This window comes from Nomascus leucogenys, chromosome 6 (assembly GCF_006542625.1).
Source record: "Nomascus leucogenys isolate Asia chromosome 6, Asia_NLE_v1, whole genome shotgun sequence".
Lineage (NCBI taxonomy): Eukaryota > Metazoa > Chordata > Mammalia > Primates > Hylobatidae > Nomascus > Nomascus leucogenys.
This window is the reverse complement of record NC_044386.1, coordinates 98,238,360-98,256,497: the sequence shown is the minus strand read 5'-3', so window position 1 is coordinate 98,256,497 and position 18,138 is coordinate 98,238,360. Positions and strand designations below refer to the sequence as shown.

Genomic DNA, 18,138 nt, shown 5'->3' with positions numbered 1-18,138 from the left:
TCCTACCACGCTGATCTATGGTCTAGCACCTGGCACCTGCCTACCCACAGCCCCTTCCCCTCCCATAAAATCTAGTCCCATGGAGCCAGACAGTGGTGCCCACAGCAGGGAACAGATGGGCATGAATGTGCTTTGAAGAGGGTCCTGGCCTGGCCAGAGGTGGGAGGCTGGGGAAGGGGCAGACACTGTCCTCCCAGGCCCAGGCCCAGCCCTGGATCCAACCCTGGCCTCTGGCTGTGAGCCTTAGACTTAGCCATTGGCAATTTCCTCCTCAGCCCCCACCACCTCCCCGGAAGCTGTTACGCCCCCTCTCCAGGTGGGGGACACTAAGGTTCAGAGAGGCCACCCTGCAGCCTACAGGGGTCACCTCTCACATTCTACTCTCCAGCGTGTGACATCCCTGGACGAAAGGTGAGTGTGGCCCTGGAGCCTGCATGTGGCAGCCATGGCCACTCAGGGCTGGGTGTATGCTGGAGATGGAGGGGACACCATTGAAAATCACTCTTGGCTGGGCGCGGTGGCTCACACCTGTAATCCCAGCACTTTGGGAGGCTGAGGCGGGCGGATCACTTGAGGTCAGGAGTTTGAAACCAGCCTGGCCAATGTGGCAAAACCCCATCTCTGCTAAAAATACAAAAATTAGCTGGGTGTGGTGATGGGCACCTGTAATCCCAGCTACTTGGGAGGCTGAGAAAGGAGAATCGCTTGAACCTGGGAGGCGGAGGTTACAGTGAGCTGAGATCGCACCTTTACACACCAGCCTGGGCAACAGAGTGAGACTCCATCTCAAAAAAAAAAAAAAAAAATTACTCCTTAGGGACTGAGACCAAGAAACAGTATCAGAGGCCGAACCCCTCAGTGATGAGCATCTGTCCCAGGACTCAGAAGGGAGGGAGGGAGCGTGGCCACGGCAGCTGCCTGCAGGTGTGTGTCCTGCTGCTCCCCAACTCAACATGCTCACCTCATTTCACACCAACAAGCCCGATCCTCAGAGGAGGAACCCAAGGCTCTGAGAGGAAGTAACTGGCCCAAGGACACATGCCCTGGTGACACAGGCCCATCCTAGGCGCCGACTGCCCACCTCCAAGTTCCAGGCCACCCTCAGCAGGTGGAAGAGGGAGAGGGCCCCGAGCAGGCCCCAGTGGCGGCTTTGCACAGAGAGGTCCGCCTGCCAGAGTTCACGCAGGAAAGCAAGTTGCTGGGCACGCTAGCGTGATTCCCAGCCTCACTGTGCTGCCCGAGGGTGGAGGAGCATCAGGCGTGCTTCCTGTCTGTCTGCAGCAGCCCGGCTGGCCCAACGAGACCCTGGGGACCCACACTCTGAGTCATGGCTTCCCAGGCCTTAGTCAGAATGGCCCCTGGTGGCAGTCCCTTCCAAGGGGTGGGGAGCAGGGCCTGTCGACTTGCTCCTGACCCACACACCGAGCCAGTCCCTGTCCCAGCTCTGCTGCCGCTGCTGTGCTGCATGACTTCAGGAACCCCCAGCCTCGCTGAATCCATGTCCCCAGAAGAGAAAAGCCTGCCAGGCCTTGGCCTGCCCTGTCTGGGAATCCTTGCTGGAGCCACCCCCAAACACCCCTATGGGAACCCCTTTGGTCATCATTCTTGGGTGTTTTCCACTGATGGCTGGGGGTGTCCCCAGTGGCAGCTGGGCCTGAGCTGTCAGCCCGGGCAGCAGACAGACAAGCCTATGACTCAGGCAGGGCATGGCACAGCTGGCAGAAGGAGGCATGCCTGTTCTTTGTGGCTGGGTGGGGGGTTATCCGGACACAGGGAGTCTCCAGCTTCCGGCTTTCCCACCTCGGTGCCCCCAGCCCACACCTGCAGCTTGGCCATGGTCCTTGGGGCCTCCCAAGGCTGCCCCTGCTGGCAAAGGCATCCTGACACACCCGCCCCAGGGTGAGCCAAGGGCAGGGACACCCAGAAACGCCAGGCTGGTAGGTCAGAGAGCCCCTCCTCACCCCCCAACACCAATAAGCCCTGCCCCACCCTCCAAGCCCTTGGGGTGAGCCCCATCACTAGTGACTAGGACTGAATTTCAAAGCAGAATATTATACAAATTAGTAGCTTTCTTCCTTTAGTATTACAGTTCCAAAACGTAACTTGAAGGTCAGCACAGGAGCTGCTGTGATATAAAAGGAGAGAGTCACCTGGCGCCCCCTGCAGTCCTCCAGTTGCCCAGCAGCGGTGGGACGCTCAGTGGCACACACTGGGTCTCTGCATGGCCTCCCACCTGCAAGGACTTCCCCGGGGAAGGCCCAGCTGCCCAGAAGCCCCAGCTGCCCAGAAGCCCCGGAACACACGGGAAGACAACACTATAGGATGGCGGGTGGGGATCTGTGCAATACAAACATGTAGTTAGAAAACCCAACCGAGGATCCGTCTAGAATACTTCAGATATCGACATACCGTAATTGAAACCAGAACCGTCTCCAGCCGTCAGCCGTCTTGGCAGCTACTGTACAGCTGTCAGCATGACTACAGGCAGCGCCTGAGGCTACCTGGGGTAAGAAGTGGGCCCGCACATCACATCGGTGAGTCAGTGAGAGTCAGGGCCAGAGGGAAGAGCAACTCGGAGGCTGAGGCTGGCACAGATACACACAAGGGAGTCACATATAAGAACTTGTTATATAAAATAGATACGTGGAATCTAGAAACACCTTGAGAAAATAGCCTATAAAAATATAAACTGTAGTGAAAGTGTACAAAAGTATGAACAGAGGTTCAACCCATGAAAAACCCCATCCATTTAAAAGTTGGCAATTCCCAGCAGGTGTGGGGAGGGAGCTCCCCTCGGTCCTGGTGTGCGCATTTGGACAGCCCTCTGGGTTTCCCAGCTGGCAAGGTTCCCCCTTGCAGGGGCCACGGGCTGGGTGTTGGGGTGAAGGTTCAGAGGAGGAACAGCAGCGTGAGGCAGCCCCTGCCAGAAGGGCCCCCTGCCATGGCAGCCAGTGGAGGCCAGGGACCTCCAGGGCACTGGAGGCTGGAAACAGGCTCTTGCAAATAGCCACTGGTCAGCCCGAGGATCCACCAATCAGGCAGAAAGCGTGACTGAGATACGTGTAACCGAAAGCATGGCACAGAAATGGCTGTAAACAAATTAGACCTCCCACCCCTGCCCCCGCACAGTGGGAAATGAGGAAGTGCAGCCTGGCTTGGGACATCTGCCCAGCAGATCCCCAGAGGCCACACACGTTACATTCTGGCTTTTGAGCGTGCTTTCACCCTTTGGGCACACTTTGGTTGTGAAGGCAAGAAGAGCAGCGTCCCGGAGCCCACTCAGGTATCCTCCTCCTCATCATCACTGACCAGCTCACCCTTGTCAGGGCTGGTGTCCCGCTCACGCAGGAAGTCCTCACGGATGGCCTCCAGCTCAGTCAGCTCCAGCTGGAATTTCTCCAAGTGGTAGGTGTGTCAGTTCTGGATCTGGCGTAGGGGGAAAGGGTTCAGGTCCCCAAAGGAGATACTGATCAGCTTCCTGGCAGGACACAGGGGAGAGACAAGAGAATCAGTGGGGCTCGAGTGAGTGCTCACACACAGCCCTCACAGGCACAGCAGGTGGCCTGGGGCAGGGTGGGAAGAGCGCTGGCCAGGCTGGGGGCCTGATGTAGGGGACGAGGCCCACCTTCTGCAGAGAGGTGACAAGGCACAATGGCCCAGCATGGGGCAGGTTCAGAATGATGGCCTGGACTCCAGCTCTGCCACATGCTTGCTGTGTGACTGTGTGACTAAAGTCACCCCCTTTTCTGGCCTCTGATTCCTCATCTGCACACTGTAGTGCCACCTCCTAGGGTGTGAGATTACTCGAGTTCCCACACATAAGCGCTGAGAAGAGCTCCCGGCACTTGCATGGTGATGGCGGGTGCGGGTGTGTCTGCATCCTCTGGCAGGCACGAGGCCTGGCACCGGGCATGAGTCTGGGACATCTGTGTCCCAGGACTCATTGACTGGGAATGAACACAGGCCCAGGCAGTCCTGGCGATGACTGTCAGACCCAGTCAGCAATGTGACAAGTGTCCAGATGCAGTCTACAGAGAAATGTGCAGCTCATGGGTTTCACATTATCCCCAGGTCAAGGCTCCAATTTACAATAAAAATGTTAAGGTTGTGATCACTTGCTCCTAACCACTGGTCAGTGGTTTAATAAAAACAAAACCAAATGCTGTCCTGAGGCCTGGCTATGGATTTGAAGCACTAATGGGTCAGCCACACTGGTCTCTGGGGGGTCACAAAATAAGCCAGTTCCTGGGGCCACCTTCTTCCGCTCTCTGGATTCTGCCAGGCCCCAGATGCTTTGTATCCAGCAACATGGGCTCATGTGCTTTCCTGTCAACCAAAGGCCCAACAGACTCACCAGCCCCAGGAAAAGCTGTGATGAAACAGAAATGCCCCAAAGGACTTCCTGCCTGTCCCCATCAGAGCAGGCCATTTGCTTTTGCTGCTGTCGGCTGCGTCGGCTCCTTTCAACACAAGGCACACACGAGGATGCAACCTTTTATGTTTCAAAACACCCGCTACCTGGACATGCTTAACTCTCGTCCAGAGGCTTAAGGTCAGAAAGGCCAGCTTTATTTATATTCCAAATTCCCCAGCGTGTGTTCTGGAACATGGAAACACCAGAGAACAGGGAAGGCCCGAGCACAGGGGTCCCCGCGTGTGGATTTCTCAGGCTCCGCCTCCTGCCTGGCTCTGCAGACTGGGCTACCAGCCCCAGCAGGCGGGAGGAGGCTCCGTGTGAACAGGGCACAGGGTCCCCACCACCAGTCCTTTCTCCCCGACAGCTGTCAGCCCACAGCCCCCACAAACCCCAAACCTACGGTGCCCAACCCTCCTGTGCTGCAGAACGCGAGCCCGAAGTGTAATTCTTCATTTGTTCCTCAGTCAGGAGCTGAGAGAGGCCCCTCGGCCCAGGCTGGCACCCGGGAAGCCAGACCCCACCTCTGCCTCAGGCCTGGAAGGCTCCGCTAGGAGATGAGAAGGTGCCCCATAGTCAGCTAAATTTGGGAGACGATGCTCAGCGCCTTAAAAGGCTCCTAGAAATCCTGCTGCAGAACCTGGTTCAATCCTGTGTAACTCCCATCTCCTGAATGCAGCTGACCACACAACTCCCTCCCTGTGTTTCTGAAGGCCAATCGCTGTGCTGCAGGACTGGCCTCCTTGCAACCACTAGTCTGGGGAGGTCATTAAAACACTGAGGCTCCAGCCCAGAGGCGGGTTATGGGCCCCTGCAGTCTTGGTAACAGCGGGGAGCCTGCCACCACGCCTTGGCACTCCTTAAACCACCTGTTGGTGTGGCGAACCCGCTTTCTAAAGCAAGCTGCAGGGGAGACCGTACCGCGATCCGCTCACAAGGAGGTGCTGCAGGACCATGCAAGGCCCAGCAGCATGGGCGGGACCAGGTCGGCCTGCGGTGCCAGGGAAGGGGCGGGCACTCGCCAGAGCCACGCCCACTCGCCTCAGCTCCTGGCAGTGCCTGGGACCCAGTACAGAACCGAGGGCAGCGGCTTTCCCAACACAGCCCTAGCTGTCGGCATGGGCGAGCTCACTCCCTGTCACTCTCAGCAATCCTGACCCAACACGAGATGAACAGAAACCCTCCAGGCTCATGCCAGGACTCAGAATCAAACTTTCCCCAGCAAATATGATTCCCATATCCTTCCTCATTTGGCAGAAATCAGGGCACTGTTGTTGGTGCTATTAGTAAGCCTGAAACTATTACAAACCCACTCCCCAACAAAAGACACTGAAAATAGCGACAACCTCCAGGAGGCCTGGCATGGCCTCAGCCAGCACCTCAGCTCCCACTGTCCAAATCGGCTCTCAGGGTCAGATCAGCCAAAAGCTGCGGTCCAGGGGACATACGGACGAGGGTGGCCCAGAACAGGCAATGACCGTGTGGCCAGGGAGGGTTCCTGAATACTTGGCCGCCCAGGCCAGAAACCCAGGGCTCTTCCAAGTCAAGGATCACTTGAGCCCAGGAGTTTGAGACAAGCCTGGGCAACATAGTGAGACCTGGTCTCTACACAAAAATTTTAAAAATAGCTGGGCGTGGTTGTGGCACGTGCCTGTAGTCCTAGCTACTCAACAGGCTGATATTGGAGCATTACTTTGAGCCCAGGAGGTTGAGGCTGCAGTGAGTGGTGATCTCATCCACGGTACCCCAGCCTGGTGACAGAACGATACCCTATCTCCAAAAAAATTTTTTTTAAACTGAGTAGACAGGTGTCCTGGTGGCGTGATAGGTCCTGGGTCCCCTTCCAGATCTGTGACCTTGGACAGGTGGCTTTTCCTCTGGACTTCAGTGTCCCCATCTGAGTGAGAAAAGGCAGTGGGGACGCGGATCCTCAAGTTGAAGCAGTGTAGAAGCCGCATCTGAAAAGCCATACTTGGGGCTCCAAGTCCAGAACACAGTCCTAGCAGAGCCCGGTGGGGTAGCCAGGGTGGCACAGGTATCAGGTCCCAACCTCCTTCCCTCTTTGCCCACTCTCAGATCAAGGAATTCATCTTCTCAGAGCTGCTGTCCAACCTGTACTCGCATGGGGACCAGAACACACTGATGGAGGAGTCGGCAGAGAAGGCACAGTGGGGCAACGAGATGCTGCACAAGCACCATGTGCTGACGGAGGCACCCAGCAACATCGGTGACATCAACACGACCACTGTCAGCACGCCCACGGGGGCCCATGGATGACTGCTGGCTGCAGGTGCAGAGCGTCCCCGCTGGACGCAGGTACCAGGGCCAGCCCCCATGGCCCCGAAGTCCCCCAGCCTCCATGGCTGAGCCTGGGGGCTCTTGAAACAGGCTCCGTGCCCAAGCTGGCAGATGTGGGTGCTCTCTGGAGCCATCAGAGCGGGCAGAAAGCTCGTGGTTTATGCTGTAGGGGCTGGGAGCTTGGAGGGGGTTGTGTGTGGGGCTGAACTTTGAGGTGGGCAGAGGCCTAGGAACATCATCCTGGGCACACCATACCTGTCGTGCAGTCTGAGTCATGCTGCCAGTATCCAGCTCCCAGCCTGGGAGTGCTGAGAGCCAAATCCACTGCAAAGCAGGGGTGATAGTCAAGGTCCCACCTCATCTATCTGTCGGCAATCCAGTGGTGATCTAGGTGAGAGTCCCATACACACGGTCATCCCACAACACACTTCACAGGCCAGGCAGAGACACACAGCCCCCTTCCCTCCCTCCCAGGTACCATCATAGCTGCTAGCATGTGACTGAAGGCAGGGTCCCTGGCCCCCACTGAAGCACTACCGCTGGCCAGCAGGCTCACCCACCTTGGCCTGTTGCTCCTAGAGGTCGCCTGTGCTATTCAGCCAACAGGACCACAGTGCCTGCTGGCCCAGCTGAGCTCTGCCTAGCAAGCCTGCCTGCGTTTCCTGCCACGGACTTTCTCTCTTCTGCTTTTCCCAGCAGGAAGGGCCAGCCTCACCTATGCAACGTGCAGCCCCCTGCCAACCAGGTGAAGCTCCCCTCTTAGACTGACAAGTCTATGGCCAGTGGCATCTGGCTACCTGCACTCCCTGCCTTCCCCAGGCTCCCTTCAGAGGGCCCTAGGCTTTCTGACCTCTCAGAGGGGCCTCTGGCACTCACTGCAGCCGTCCATCCCTTATAGCTTCACCATTTTGGTGCAAGCAGTGTTCCTTACCAGGCCAGGTGGCTGTTGGGTGGGGTTCCCCAAGCAAGAGGTGGCCCTGGGCCATGGGTTGGAAGACAGGGTGACCAGAGAAGAGAGAAGCCTGAGGAGGCTGAGCATTGGTCTGAACTATGGGTGGACTGCCTGGATGTCATGAGAGAGGCCAGCGTGTGTGGGCTGGGGAGGGCCGCTGCAGCCCCCAGGCACTACATGTGAAGCTCTGGCTCCTCCCTCCATCTTCCTCCCCTTTCCCTTCCAGTCCCTCTTTTCCAGGAACTTTGCCACACCCACACCTGCACCCGCCCCTCCCCACCCTCCCACAGCCACTGCGGTGCACCGGTGCTCTGCACTTGCCTCACCAGCTCTGGCTTTTCTTTAACCCCTTTTCTCTCTGCTTCTCTCCAACTGCCAGCTGAATGGGTCAGACAAGTCCATCCTGTCCTGAGAGCCCCAGGCCCCGCTTCGACCTCTAAACAGATCCTTCCTCTCCTCAGAGACCTCCCTTTCCAAGCCTGCCTGGGCGGGCGTCCTGTGACTTGACTGTGGCTCCCCAGCCCAAAGCCAGCCCCCTTCATCTGTGACTTAGTCTGTTGTAGTGGTGAGCTGACACATCCAGGTGTGACCGTTGCTGAAAACTTGTGCCCCTCTGTGGTATGTCCCTGCCTTGTTCTATAAATAGCTATAAATACTCATATATATATATATATATATATGCACCTAAACATGGCCGACCACCTCACCTCTAGCACTGGGAATCAGTCACCATGCTGTCCTTGTCTTGTGGCCCAACAAGAGGAAGCTCTCCCCTGACACTGCCCCTCCAAAGTGCGCCACCTCCAGTGAGCCTCCCTGTCATGCCCGGCCTGTGGACAGCCAGCCCCCGCCATCCCTCCCACCACCCACCAAGCATGGGGGTGCTGCACAGGCAGCTGTGTGGCCTGACAGTCTCTACCAGTCCTGGTGTCCCTCGGCTGAGAATCAAACCCATTTCTGGATGATGGGGAATGTGTCCTCTGCTGGCTGTGTTCTGTGTGGATCTCAGGGAAGAGAAAAGGCCAAGCCATTTCTAGGGTGCTGTTGGGAGTGGTGAAAAGGCCACACCCTTTCCAAGGGACACTTTTCCTGGAAAGCCCCTGGAGCTTAGCTAGCTCTTATCCTGTGAAGCCGACTCTGGCCACTAGGGGGCAGGGCCATGAACTCAGCCTGGAGGGAGCCTGCGGAGCAGCTGGCACTCTGGAGGGACAGACAGAACAGGCCACCAGGTGCAGACAGGAGATGGAGGCAACGGGACGGAACGGAAGACGCCTGGGGTGGATGGAAGTCAGTGTCCTTGGGTGCTGGTATCTGCCTTCCCAGGCACCACTAGATCAGGCTTCTGAGCCTGTTGGCTGTCAGGGCTGGACTGTGCCCCATAGGTGCCATGGCAGTCCCCATGAAATCCACCAGGTGTCACCAGGCGGCATACAGGTAACAGGCCTGGAAGGTCCCCAACAGCCCAGCTGGACATCTCACTCTGGGGCTCTTCATTCAGTGGCACAAACTCCAGGACCCAGTGAGGGAAACGGGAACCCACCAGGCTGAGCAGTATGGCTAAATCCATTTACTCCAAAATGAAAAGCAAAATAAACAGGAGTCGCATCACCAAGGCAACCAGGACCTCATCCCCGCCTCCTTCCTCTGTCCTGTGCTATCAATAGGTAAGTTTCCCAGCCATAAATAATGATTAGAACCTCCTCCTTATATGCCAGCTCCAGCCTCCGCTACATATAATACAAGGGGTGGCCCTACCACCTGGAATATACAAAATGTTACACAAATACTATATGTACACTGGGGAAGGGGGTCCACCCCAGCAGCCCGAGCCCTCACCTGCTCTACAGTTAGCCCCACTGTCCTGCCTCGGCTGCCTCTCTGAATAAGATGGGAGCCCCCTGAGGGAAAAGTTGCTTTGGTGAGAGTAGGGAGGCCATCAGGCCTCCTCCAAACAAACAAACCAACTCCACCAGCCTCTGGCTCTTCAATAACAAACATCATTATCCAGAAATGTAAGGACTCAGCCCTGGTCAGGTGGCAAAGGTTCTGTTTGTCTCCCTCCATTAGACAGGGGTCTTGTCTTGCTACCCTAATGGTAAAGGGGTGACTGGAAAGGGGTGGTTGGTACATGGTGGGGGCGAAGACTCCGGTCCCACTTCTCCAGGCTTATGCTGACAGAAGCCTGGTTTTATTTTTATCACATGACTTAAAAAAAATCCCATAACTTCCTTGTCATAACTTTTTAAAATACTTTTCATAAAACATTTTTCTACTTTTTTTCACAACTTCTTTTGCCACAGCTTTTCCACAGCATTTTTTATCGCACAACTTTTTCATCCCACAACTTTTTAAAATTCCCATAACTTCTTTTTAGTTTATGTTCATTTAATAAACGCACTTGCATAGTTACAATTTTCTAAAAATAAAACCGATTATCTCGGCCGGGCATGGTGGCTCACACTTGTAATCCCAGCACTTTGGGAGGCCGAGGGGGGCAGGTCATGAGGTCAGGAGATCGAGACCACGGTGAAACCCCGTCTCTACTAAAAAAAAAAATACAAAAAATTAGCCGGGTGTGGTGGCGGACGCCTGTAGTCCCAGCTACTCGGAGAGGCTGAGGCAGGAGAATGGCGTGAACCTGGGAGGCGGAGCTTGCAGTGAGCCGAGATTCAGCAACTGCACTCCAGCCTGGGTGGAAAAGTGAGACTCCATCTCAAAAAAAAAAAAAAAAAAAACCGATTATCTCATGCCAAGTGTGCCCAGCATTTGCACAGTCTCAATACTTTTAATACTATAGTTTTCAAGACACATAAATTTTAAGGCAAAAACAGCACTTTGCAACAATTTAATAATTTATTACATTACAGTAGCAGCACAGTAGCAGTCAATAATGCCACTTTAGACAAAAGTCAGTATTTCCATTATACATTCTGTTTACAGGAATTCATAAATTGGTAAAAGTCATTCTAAGAAAACTTGGCAAATAAAGGTTTGGACTGGAATTGGCATCTCTCTCTACTTTTCCTTCCTCCAGTTTCTTTGTTTAAAACTACAGTATTCATATTTTGAAATGTTTTAACTTATTTCAGAACATTAATATAGCAGTAACATTTTTGAATAGTTATTTTAAAGTGACTGTAAGATAAAGTTTTAGAGAAAGTATTATGGATAGGGCTGAGTTACATTTTCACATTTTCTAAAAATCAGCTTTGGTTTTAGAACTGATTTTTTTCATTTCTGGAAAACCTATCAGGTTTAATCAGATACTTTAAAAATAATGACCATATATTGCAATCTTTAAGTAGGTATTTTGATTCTTTACTTCCTACAGAATTCAACTTTATTCCGTTGAACTCACATTTTAACTTCTATATTTCTGATGAACTCTAACCTTCTAATGTTGCCTTCTAAGCAAATTGAAAGCTGCCTTATACTGAATGAGGAAGAGAACAAATACTTGGCTGAATGAGGTATTGCAAAGGACCGCATGAGCTTTGAAGAAAGACTTAAGTTATTGTCACAGGATTTCCATTCTTTGTAGCTTTTTCTGAAACACAGGACAAAATACCTACACAAAGGGTGGTATTTCAGTTAACATAGTACATTTATTTTCCAGATTGACATCCAGCTTAAATATGCCAGTGTGTGATTTAATCCATAGGTACCTGATGAACACATTATTGTCAGATTGGTTACAGATGCTAAACGCTATCTGAAGGTCATTCCTAGTCATTTATCTTTATCAGGGTAAAAGTGAAGTGATTTGAACTATAAAAATTCCTTTGAAATAATTTATGAATGTATTAGGTAAACCCAGTTTCAGAATTATAAAGAAAAACTGTTAGACCAAATAAGGTGGCTCATTAACAGTGGTACGATTTCTAGCCCAAGGGTTTAAAATGGACTTAAAGTAACTGTCTTTCAAGTGAACTCAAATAATGCAAAAGTGGCAAGTTCACAAAATAGAAGGCAAGAACAGGACCTTAAGTCCATTTTAAACCCTCAGGCTAGAAATCGTACCACTGCTAATTAGCCACATTATTTGGTCTAACAGTTTTTCTTTATCATTCCGGAACTGGGTTTATCTAATACATTGATAAATTCACGCAATTTGGAAGAGTCGGTTGAAGTCACAATAACCCAATATTTGCACTCTTTCAGTGAATGAAGGCAAATCTGTTATTTCATCTGTAAAATAATATTATTGCTCTCCTATTAATGTCATATTTATAAAAGTATCATGAGGTTGTCAAATACTAAAAATGGAGATGGTCTAGTAACTAGAAATTCCACCCCAGAGATCACACATACATCTCTCCCTGCATCCTATAATGTGACGTATTTTGGAACACAGACATTAGAACTTCAGGAAGTTTTAGCTGTTGATTCTTTCCCAAGCATCATAAAGTTATGACGTAGGCAATGTATGACTGAAATAACTCATCATGTATAAGCAATTAACATAAATATGGCACAAAATATGTCTCTAACTGAAACCGAGAGGTATAAAAATGTATTTCACTTTGTGAAGAACTCTGTGAGGAAATATAACTGTGATTGTTTAGACACTTTTCCTCATAATACTTTGACTTTCACAAACAGTAGATTGCACTGCGGCTTGTAAACATTTTAAGTTGCATAAACTTCACCTTGATTTTCGTATGTAGTATAATACTGTCTACTAAAACTCCTTTTTGTTTCAACTAAGTACTGTCACATATGTTGGTTTATAATAATGGTTATTATTTTTAAAGTGTTTTCCATTCAAAGAAAAGAAGTAAATTCCTATGTCAGAGTAACCAATGTGGTTGAAGAATAGGTATTAGCCAGAGAGGTCTAGATGGTAAAAACCAATCTTCTAGCCTCAAGAAGCTCCATGAACATAGAGGAAGGCCAAGTGTCACACAGCTTTCCTTCACTCGAATTCATTCTTGACTAGAGCCTGTATGCTCTTCCAGGGACATTTAAGCTCTTAAAGGATTTCTTAGGATCTTTACTAAATACATTAAGAAGAATGCCAACCAGTGCTCTTTTGTGTACTGGGACATATATTCATGTGACTAAAACAGGTAACATGAACTCTGACTTTAAAATGTATTGTAGATATAAATGCTCTAAGCTAGAAAAGGTTTTCCACATCCACAGTCAATGATGGGAGCCTTTCATTCCTCAGAATCATCCCTTTTTAGGTCATCAAGAAAGGGTACAACCGCTGCAGCTCGTGATGCAATATCTTCATGAGCCCAGAGCCCATACAAATCCTAAGGGAGCCACCATAGTACAGCGCTCATTCTTGGCACCAGAACACATGAAACACACTCTATCCTACGCACACCTGCCAGAGCAGGCCACTTTCCTCTTCCATGAGATTTAAAAAGCTCCCCAAAATGTTATTACTCCCATCCCCAATACACAGAAAATAGGAGAAAGGCTGTTTCCAGTTCTCAGCCTTTAAACAACTCTAAAGGTCAGTACTCACAGTGGCATATTACAAAGTAATAAACAGTGCTCACTTGAGGGCAAACCACATATTCAGCTAATGAAGAGCTCACTGTGGTTAGGATTCAATCAAACATAACAGCAGAACATAAGCACATTTTATCTGAATTCTGTAATGAATATACATGCTGCACTAACATTAAAAAAGCATGGCAGCCTATTCCAAACCAGCAAGAATAGTTTTGTGCAGATAGTGGGTCTTTGTGTGTTTGAACTCCCACCACCTAAGGGCAAACTCGATATGTGTACTAATGACCTACAATTCTCAAAAAAGAAAAATGCTAAAGGATGCCAGAGTGAACATCAGGGAAAGACCAACTCTCCCTTAACTTTTTACAAATAAATTTAAACTGTAAATTAGAAACAAAAAATATGAGTGGCTCTAACATTCAAACGGAGTAAAAGAATTGTGTGGGAGATTAACCCCATCACTTTTTGTTGTTGTTTTTAAATTTCTTGACCAGCTCTTAGATGATGATGATGTTTATCTCCCTGTTCTTGGCTGCTCGGTAAAAGAATGGCATGCAGGGTTTGCTGGGCAAGCTGGGTGCTCCTGGGTGTCCTGCATTACAGGAAGCAGCTGCGTGATCTTCTGTGCAGTGGGGTTGTCATGGGGAGAACCCTCCCTGGCCGCTCCTGGTGCAGGCTCCATGCTGTTGTCCAGGCTCACCTCATCAAAATCTTCAGAGAGAGGGAGGCGGGGGTCTGAGCACAGTGCCAGCCTCCCCTGCTCCTGCCTGCCCACCCCACCTGAGGGCTCTACTCAGCACTCTGCTCATTGGCAGCCCCAAGTTCCTGGGGGGCTGGGGCCCCTGGAGCGGGTCATCAACAGGGTTCTGGGCAGCGGTGAGGAATTTGTCATGCCCCTCGTTGTGGTCGCCTACAAGTGGCAACATCAGCTCCTACAGCTCCAGTAGATTCGCCTGAACGGAGGGGTGCTCAGCTGCCACTCCGGAGCCGGCACCAGCGCCCATGCAACCCCCACCCCCACAAAGATGTTGCACACCCTACCTTCATTTCCTCCTCATTCTGGGCCAGAATGATGGCATCCTCCATCTCCTGGTGCGCGTGTTTGGCACTGCCCCTGGCTCTCATGTATGGTGATGTACTCTCCTGAGAGAGGACACGGCTCAGACACTGGGCCCCTCCAATGGCCCTGCGGCTCCCCCTGCCATGCCCTGGCCTCCCGCTCACTCATGCCATCTGTCGCTCCAGAGGGCTGGATGACTCCAAGCTCTAGTTTCTCCACCTGCTCCTTCCCATCCGCCTTCTCCTTCGGGGGGTCCATAAAGCTGCTCTGGAGCCGAAATAATGGGGTCACATCTCGGGAGTGACCTGTCCTGCGCCACCCCCACTTTTCTAAGCCCATGCCAGGACTCACTCACCTTCACCTTCTCCATGGCCTCCTTCAGGACCCAGTAGCTCTCCCCACACACAAACTCACCCCCAGTCCCTGGGGCCGGGGCCTCTGCCTCTGGCTCCTTCCAGGCCGAGGCCACCAGATGAGCCAGGTCAGGCAGCACAGCCTTCGCACCTTCCGCTGCCACATAGCCGTGCCTGCTCCTCCTGGGAACTGGCTCCAGCGGAGTTGAAAAATGCCACTTGAAGGCAAGGGGTGAGTATTCTTGTAGGGGCATACACAGAACAAATGGGGCAGGGAGGTGAAGCACAGCCCCTTCCCTTGGGCCTCAGAGAGGCACCTGTTGGTTACAGGTGAATGGCGTCTGAGCACTGGCTCCCAGAAGGGGTGAGGGCCAGAGCAATTAGAAGGCGGGAAACCAAGAGCATAAGGGGGTCTGGGAGGGACCACAGAGGAAGGCGGCAAAGTAGGAGCAGGGAAAGTCAGGCTCACCGTGGCCTCCCGGCTCTCCAGGTCCTCCGGGATGTTTGGCGTGGGCCGAGGCACCTCCTCCTCCTCACCGTCCAGGTCTTCTCTATCTCCTGTGGGGAGGTGGCCAGAGGGGTCCTCAGACAACTCAGGTGGTACTGTGAGCCCACCACTGTCCCACCCTTACTGTGTAACCCTGAGCCAGACCCTCCCCAAAGGGGAATGAGCTGCTGTTCTTTATTTTTCATTTAAGAAACCAAGATCTTGCTAACATTGCCCAGGCACAGTCCCACTACTTGTCAGTGCGGGAGTCCTGACCTGTTCCCTTTGTGATCTGGGCCAGTTCATTCATCCTTAGGCAACCTGGTGGCCCCCTGCTCCCAGGAGGTCACCATGTTGATGCTGAACTTAGTGCAGACACCCAGTTGGCATAATGACCAGCTGTTCTAAAGGTCTCTTCCAACTCCTCAATCCTATGCTGCTAACAGTGCCCCTTCCTCCTGGGGCTCTCTCCTCTTCATCTGAGTGGTCTCCTGTACCTTCTCCAGGGAGAGCCATGAGGCTCAACTGGGTCTCCAGCTGCTGGTTCCGCTGGCTGGCAGCTTCTAGGCGCTCCTAAGGGGGCAGGAAACAGAATGAGAAGGCACGGAGGTTGCCACGTCATCCCCCTCGGGGGCCCGTCCTCAGCAACTCCCTCCCCTGGGTCCCCTGCAACTTTTGGCGGGCCATCTCAGCCACCGCTTTGCCCCAAGCTTCCTGCTGCTGCAGCTGGTCCATGAGCTGGGTGTGCAGCAGTAACTGCCTGTGCAGCGCCTCCTTCTCAGAGGTCAGCTGCTGATAGGTGGCCACCTACTGCTGCAGGTGACCCAGGTACTGGTCTCACTGCTGCTGCAGACTCTGAGACTCTTGGCTCTTCAGCTCCACCTGCAGGAAGGCCCTGGGCATGAGGGCACATGGTGGCTGGCTTCCAGATTCTGGGCCCATTAATAGGGTAGCCAGGGCACTGTGGGGCTCTGTCACCTGCTCCAGGCCTAAGAGACTTCCTCCCTTGCCTAGAACCCCATGCCTCCTTCCCCAGCCTCAAATCTCACATCCTTCTTCCCACCATTTGAACTGTAGGCCACAGACTGGTGGAAAAGCAGAGGGAGCCAACCACCATCTGCTAAGTGTGCTACATGCCTAATGCTTTCCATGTATTCTCTCATTCAATCCTCAGCGCCTCTGCAAGGAAAATGCTAACTTCCTTTTGAAGTTACAGAAACAGAGACTAAGAGTTGAACAGTAGTTGAATGGTGACCAGTGGAACCAGGGCTGGAATCCAGTTTGAATCTAAGGAGGCTTTTTTGTTTTGTTTTGTTTGAGACAGTGTCACTCTGTGGCCCAGGCTGGAGTGCAGTGGTGCAATCTCAGCTCACTGCAACCTCCACCTCCGGGGCTGAAGCGATTCTCATGCTGCAGCCTCCTGAGTAGCTGGGATTACAGGCATGCGCCACCATGCCTGGCTAACTTTTTGTTGTTTTAATTTTAGTAGAGATGAGGTTTCGCCATGTTGGCTAGGCTGGTCTCAAACCCTTGACCTCAAGTGATTCTCCTGCCTCAGCCTCCAAAGTGCTGGGATTACAGGCACGAGCCACCGTGCCCGCATAAGGAGCCTCTTTATACCACCGTCTCTTCCCCTATGATTGGGGGGCTCCATGCCTCTAGCTGGGATGATGATGTCCAGATCTGGAGGAGCCCAGGGCTACCCACCTCTAAAAGTCACAGGGCAGGAAGCAAGAAACATTCATAGGGCTGCCCTGGAGGGTGCTGGGGTCACCTGCCCCCCAGCTGGAGCTGCCTTTGGCCTGGCACCTCCCCTCCCAAGGCTGGTGCCCGCCTCCCAGCCCTTCTTGGATGGGCAGAGGTTACCATCTTCTTCACCTCGCCTGGCTTCTCCTGCAACTCCTTTGCTTCCTGCTCAAATTGCAGTGCGCTCTTCTCGTTGTTCTGCACAGAGAGAAGCAATCAGTGGCCATCCGCTGCAGCTGGGGACCCTGAACTTGGTGTCTGCCTCCCATGTCACCGGGAAGGGTGGAGGCAGGTTAGAAAAATCATCCCCTCTCCCCCACAGCCATCAGAGGAGGGCCTGATGAGCTCTGGCTCACAGGTGCCTTTAGAAGTACCATTTCACGTGAGGGCTACGCTGTCCCATTTTACAGGTGGGGAAACAAAGGCCTGGAGGGAGGGGATGAGGGGAGGCTCCCCAGGTGGGGCAACCCACCAGATCCTCGAAGCCGCGCTGTGGCTCGGCCAGCTGCTTGTCGAGCCTGTGGTTCTGGGAGTGCGTGAGCCTCTCTTCCTGCTTTCGCAGCGTCCCCTCCTTTCGCAGCCCCCCTCCTTCTTCGCAGCCTCTCCTCCTCCTTTCGCAGCCTCTCCTCCTCCTTTTGCAGCCTCCCTCCTCCTTTCGCAGCCTCCCCTCCTGCTTTCGCAGCGTCCCTCCTCCTTTTGCAGCCTCCCCTTCTCCTTTCGCAGCCTCTCTCCTCCTTTCGCAGCCTCCCCTCCTGCTTTCGCAGCGTCCCCTCCTCCTTTCGCAGCCTCCCCTCCTCCTTTTGCAGCCACCCCTCCTGCTTTCGCAGCCTCTGCTCCTGCTTTTGCAGCCTGTCACCCTTCTCCTGTAGCATCTCCTGCTGCTCCTGAAGCTTCTTGTTTGTCTCGCACAGTCTCTCCCGCTCCCACAGCATCCGCTCCTCCTGCTCTCGGAGCCTCTGCTTTTGTTCCTTGCTCTGGAGACTCAAGGCCTGGTTGTTTTCCACCTGGGATTGGAGCTTTCCCTCCAGTACCTCCACTTCCTTCCTCAGCTGTTTGGCCTCATCTTGTAGCTGCTCCAACTCAGAGGTCCCTGCTGGGGGTGCCGGGGACTGGGGCTCAGCTGAGAAATGAAGCAGACAATAAGGGCCTCTGGATTCCCCACCCCCCCCACCCTCCTCCAAAAAAAACCCTCCTCTTGATGCACAGCTCCTCTCAGGCTTCCCAAACTTGGCCTCACTGCTAATGATTCCTTGCACCCGATGGTAGCCAATTTCCAAGCCACTTTCACATAGAGAGCACTGTGGGTGGCTGACAACGGACACCCCTCCCTCTTTGCTGATGGGGACCCTGAGGCTATGG

The 18,138-nt window shown here is 52.8% G+C and overlaps 2 pseudogenes; both read right to left on the bottom strand.

Annotated features, from left to right (window-relative positions):
• Positions 1 to 3,279: 3,279 nt before the first annotated feature.
• Positions 3,280 to 4,464, bottom strand: LOC115835403 (annotated as a pseudogene).
• A 9,183-nt stretch (positions 4,465 to 13,647) lies between these two features.
• Positions 13,648 to 18,138, bottom strand: part of LOC100596578 — a 34,562-nt pseudogene continuing 30,071 nt past the window's right edge.